At 42.9% G+C, this 6204-nt stretch overlaps 1 protein-coding gene across 10 annotated transcripts in view; it reads right to left on the reverse strand.

Annotated features, from left to right (window-relative positions):
* The window catches only part of ATXN7L1 (ataxin 7 like 1), a 266428-nt gene that overhangs the window by 121876 nt on the left and 138348 nt on the right, over nt 1-6204 (reverse strand). The gene's annotated exons all lie outside the window — the stretch shown is intronic.

Here is a 6204-nt window from a genome sequence, read left to right on the forward strand (position 1 = left end):
CACATACACATACACACACATATATATGTATATATGAATATAAAGGTAATGTTATATATATGAATATAAATGTTTTCCATATATATATATATATATATGCAAGAAAAATGTTTGGACAGACACATCCCAGACTAACAACCGTATGTATGTTTAGGGTAGGGACTGGGCTTGGAGTAGTATTAAGAAGGACTTTATCTTGTAATAATGTATTACTTGTGTAATGTAAAAATTATTTTTAAAAACCCAAGAACAATTTTAAAAAGTATGACTGTACTACTTTGCTTCTTATGGTAGTTGTTCTTTGTGAATTTATTATCTAGCTGGAGATAAAATGTTAAATTAAAAGGTATTTCCTTAGATCTTAGGAATGAATGCAGACAGTGGCAAGAAAATCTAACTGTATTACAAACGTGTAAAAAAACTTCACTGAAGAGGGTTGAGGGAAAAGTGCTGACCTAAGTAACTTTGAAAATGAGTAGTCCCTAAGACTAAAGGCAAAAGTGAATATAAGCACTGTCCTCTATTCGATAACATTGTTTCCCATGGGTTATAATTCTGATACTGTTATTCATGCATATTGGAACTGAACAATTAAGAAAATGGATAGCATATGGTAGATGCTGGGTTTCTTACTGTTGCAGTAGAAATTTATAGATAAGCAAAGGGAGGGGACTAGAATGATCCATATGGTAATTGGTTAGAGTATGAACTCATGCTTAATATAGATATAGATGGTTACATATAGAAATATTTATAGGTATATGATACCTATTTATAGCTATAAATACACAGTTAGAAGACACACACTTATTTTCTTGTTCTGCCATCTGAGAAGGCCCAGAAGCAGCAACACTCCAGCTGCAATGAGCATAACTAGTACCCAGATCTTGGTTTCTAGTATCATTCTCCTATAAAAGGAGCCAGGACTCCCTGGAGAAATGGCTGATTCTGGGGCAGAGGCAGGAAATATACAAGATGAGCCTGGGGCATCTTACAGTACCAGAAAGTAAGGCAGTGCTAAATAAATAATAAAATCCTACAAGGATAGGTGTGTATCAAAGGGACACAAGAACCACTTGAAAGAGCTTCCAGTGGCCAAAACTGGAGGAATTTGAGAAACAAAATAAAGTAGTATTGGATTATAACCCAAAGTACAAAATAAAGATCTATGAGTCCATACTGTTATAAATGCATGATTGAATAAATAAATGGGCCACGCGTGGTAGCTCACACCTGTAATCCCAGCAGTTTGGGAGGCCGAGATGGAAGGATTGCTTGAACCCAGGAGTTTGAGACTAGCCTGGGAAACACAGTGAGACCCATCTCTACAAATAATAATAATTAATAATAATTAGCTGGGCATGGTAGCATGCACCTGTAGTCCCAGTTACTCAGGAGGCTGAGACAGGAGGTTCACCTGAGGCCAGGAGGTCGAGGCTACAGTAAGCTGTGACAGTGCCACCACATTCCAGCCTGGGTGACACAGTGAGACTCTGTATCAATAATGAATGAAAGAAAGAATGAATAAATAAATAAATAAATAAATACATGGAGGAGAAGATACAAATTTTCCTTGCAGAAAAATTCCAGATAATATATACAGACATTCCATCCTTAAGGCATGGAAGCATAAATCCCTACTTCTTTTTTTTTTTTTTTTTTTGAGGCAGAGTCCTGCCCTGTTGCCCAGGCTGGAATGCAGTGGTGCAATCTCAGCTCGCCGCAATCTCTGCCTCCTGGGTTCAAGCGATTCTCCTGCCTTAGCCTCCCACGTAGTTAGGATTACAGATGTGTGCCACTACACCCATCTAATTTTTATATTTTTAGTAGAGACAGGGTTTCACCATGTTGGTCAGGCTGGTCTCGAACTCTTGACCCCAGGTGATCCACCTGCCTTGGCCTCCCAGAGTGTGGGGATTACAGGCATGAGCCACTGCGCCTGGCACCACTTCTTTTTTTTTTTTTTTTCTGAGATGGAGTCTCACTCTGTCGCCCAGGCTGGGGTGCAGTGGTGCGATCTCTGCTCACTGCAAGCTCTGCCTCCTGGGTTCACGCCATTCTCCTGCCTCAGCCTCCTGAGTAGCTGGGACTACAGGCGCCTGCCACCACGCCCAGCTAATTTTTTGTATTTTTAGTAGAGATGGGGTTTCACCGTGTTAGCCAGGATGGTCTTAATCTCCTGACCTAGTGATCTGCCCGTCTCGGCCTCCCAAAGTGCTGGGATTACAGGCGTGAGCCACCACTCCCGGCCCCTCCCCACTTCTTAAGTGTGGGTTGTGCACAGTGACTTCCTTCCAGAGAGTACAGCATGGAAAAAGCAGGGCAGGAGAGGCTGTGGGAGAAGAGTAATTTCACAGAGGACAAACTTGACAAATACTGCCTCAAACACTACCTCAGTCAGGTGATCAAGGTCAACATTAACAGTGATAAACCATGCTGAGAGTACATTACCCTTGATGTATGTGATGAAAATGACACTTTACCTCTGTGGTCTTTACCCCCAAAACATATAACCCAAGTCTAGTTATTAGAAAACACATCAGGCAAATAGCAACAGAAGGGTATCCTATAATAGGCCTGACCAGAACTCCTCAAAACTGTCAAGGTTATTAAAAAAAAAACAAGGAAAGCTTGAGAGACTGGCACAGCTAAGAGGAGGCTAAGGGCCAGGCGTGGTGGCTCACGCCTGTAATCCCAGCACTTTGGGAGGCCGAGGCAAGTGGATCACATGGTCAAGAGTTCAAGACCAGACTGGCCAAGATGGTGAAACCCCGTCTCTACTAAATGTACAAAAAATTAGCTGGGCGTGGTGGCATGTGCCTGTAATCCCAGCTACCCAGGAGGCTGAGGCAGGAGAATCACTTGAACCTGGATGGCAGAGGTTGCAGTGAGCTGAGATCACACCACTGCACTCCATCCTGGGCAACAGAGTGAGACTCCATCTCGAAAAAAAAAAAGAAAAAAAAAGAGGCAGCTAAGGAGACATGACAACTAAATGTAAGTTGGTGCCCTAGATGAGATCCTGGAAGAGAAAGCTATCGTGCAAAACTAAGGAAATCTGAATAAACTACGGACTTCGGTTAATAATAATGTGTTAATATTGGTTCAAGAATTGTAGCAGATGTACCACACTAATGTAAGACGTTAATTATAGGGGAAACCAGGTGCGGGATATATATGGCAGCTCTCTGTACAGGTCGAGAATCCCTAATCAGAAAATCCAAAATGCTTCCAAATCTGCAACTTTCTGAGTGCTGACATGATGCCACAGCTGAAAAATTTCACACCTGACCTCATGTGATGGGTCACAGTAAAAACACAGCTAAAACTTTGTTTCATGCACGAAATTATGAAAAATGTTGTGTAAATGTACCTTCAGGCTATGTGTATTAGGTGTATATGACACATAAATGAATTTTGTGTCTATCCTTGGGTCTCATCCCCAAGACGGCTCATTATGTACATATGAAAATATTCCAAAGTCAGAAAACATCTGAAATCCAAAACACTTCTGGTCCCAAGCATTCTGGATAAGAGATATTCAACTGGTATTATCGTCTCACTTTTTATTTAAATATAAACTGTCTTAAAAAATAAAGTCTCTTTAAGAAGAAAAGGTGTACCCTTAACCTACATTACTTCTTACTCCTTTTTTTTTTTTTTTTTTTTTTTTTTTTTGAGATGGAGTCTCGCTCCTGTTGCCCAGGCTGGAGTGCAATGGTGCGATCTCAGCTCACTGCAACCTCTGCGTCCTGGGTTCAAGCGATTCTCCTGCCTCAGCCTCCCAGGTAGCTGGGATTACATGCACCCACCACCACGCCCGGCTAATTTTTTTATTTTTTAAGTAGAGATGGGGTTTCACCACTTTGGTGGTGGGTCTTGAACTCCTGACCTCAGGTGATCTGCCCGCCTCCACCTCCCAAAGTGCTGGGATTATAGGCGTGAGCCACTGCACCTGGGCTTTCTTACTCCTTAAAAAGAAAAGAAAAGAAAAGAAAAGAAAAGAGAAAAGAAAAGAAAAGAAAACCCAGCTGGGTGCAGTGGCTCAGGCCTGTAATTCCAGCATTTTGGGAGCCTGAGGCAGGTGGATCACCTGAGGTCAGGAGTTTGAGACCAGCCTGGCCAATATAGTGAAACCCCATCTCTACTAAAAATACAAAAATTAGCCGGGCATGGTAGCGGGCGCCTGTAATCCCAGCTTTTCGGGAGGCTGAGGAAGGAGAATCGCTTGAACCCGGGAGTCGGAGGTTGCAGTGAGCTGAGATTGTGACACTGTACTCCAGCGTGGGGGACAAAGTGAAACTGTCTCAAAAAACAAAACAAAACAAAACAAAACAAAAGCCAAAATAAGCCAGGTGTGTTGGCTCACTCCTGTAATCCCAACACTTTGAGAGGCCAAGGTGGGCAGATCACCTTAGGTCAGGGGTTCGAGACTAGCCTGACCAACATCGTGAAACCCTGTCTCTACTAAAAAATACAAAAAAATTCGCTGGGCGTGGTGGTGCGTGCCTGTAGTCCCATCTACTCAGGATGCTGAGGCAGGAGCATTGCTTGAACCTGGGAGAAAGAGGTGGCAGTGAGCTGATATTGCTCCCCTGCATCCCAGTCTGGGCGACAATAAAAGCCAAAATCTAAATAAACCTAAGTACAGATTACTAATGTATATGAATTATGGATTTTTTTTCCCTTGGGAGAAGTTTTAGGACTATGAGGTCACAACTACTTCAGATGATAGTGGAAATAAATTCATAGTTTGATTTAGCAGCTTGGGACCATGGACTCCCAAGGCCCCTCCAGCACCCAGGGACAACTGCTGAGTATGCAGTTGTTCTGAGTGGGCATTGTAGGTCAATACCAAGCAACATGGTGCCTACGTTGGCAGGGGTGGGATCACCATCAGGTCTGTGGGTAACCCTTCACCACACTAGCAGCTAATTTAGATGGCAGCAGTAGCTTTGGAGATCCATCACTCTTCTGCCCAAATCCCTTTAATCTCCTGTAGCTGTCTGCCTCGTTTACTTCCCCCTCCAGTCACGCTGGGCTCATAGCTGTTCCTCAAACCCACCAAGCATGTTCCTGCCTCAGTGCTGTTGCACCTGCTGTTTCTTCTGACTGGAATGTTACTCCCCTAAAAAACCTCCTGACTTGTCTCCTCAATTCTTTTGGGTCTCTGCTCAAATGACACTGTATCAGAGAAACCTTTGTGGTGAAAATAGCAACCCTACATCATCACTCCCTTTTACCTCATCAGCTTCACTTTTCTTTCTCAGTACTAACATATTGTCTATTTAGTTGCTTGCTGCCTGCTGTTGCCCATTAAAAGGCGATTTCCATGAAAGCAGGGGCTTTACCTGTTTTCATCTGCTTTGGTTCACTGTTGCATTACCAATACCTAGATAGAATCTAGTAGATACTTGGCACTCAAAAATATCTACTGAAGAAATACATGAATGAATGGGTGATTTTCTACATCACAATATGGTGAATCATATGTGCTGATAAATAATTGTATCCACAATGCTTTTGTCAGTCCTTTCCATTCTTTAAAGCTCAGAAAGTTACCTACATACAAAGTATATGCATAGACAAGCAGATTATTCATTCAACAAATATTTACTGAGTAGGTCCTATATGTCAAAGCATTGTAGTGGGCACCAGGGGTACAAAGGTGAGTAAGATCCACTTTTTGACCTCCAGGAGGTCCATCCATCCACCCATCCATCCATCCTTCCATCCATCCACCCAACCACCCATCCATCCACCCCTCCATCCGTCCACCCACCCATCCATCCATCCATCCATCCATCCATCCATCCATCCATCTATCCTTCCATCCATCCACCCATCCACCCACCCATCCATCCATCCATCATCCATCATCCATCCATCCATCATCCATCATCCATCCATCCATCATCCATCCATCCATCCATCCACCCATCGATGCTTTCAATCCTTTTGAGCCCCAGCCAAATTCCAGCCACTGCATATTTAAGATAGTATTTGGCACATCATCTTATCTTTCTCTCTGGATTGTTAACCCTCCTAATGGCAGGGAACTTAATAATTTAGTTGTAGCTCTGTAAAAATCACTAAATTCTGAGTATTAGTTTCCTCATCTGTAAACATGGGTTTGAGACCTCTGGTCAGCCCACCTTACAGGGATGCTGGGAACGTCCAATGAGATGATTCAGAAATAAAATA

This window comes from Pan paniscus, chromosome 6 (genome assembly GCF_029289425.2).
Source record: "Pan paniscus chromosome 6, NHGRI_mPanPan1-v2.0_pri, whole genome shotgun sequence".
NCBI lineage: Eukaryota > Metazoa > Chordata > Mammalia > Primates > Hominidae > Pan > Pan paniscus.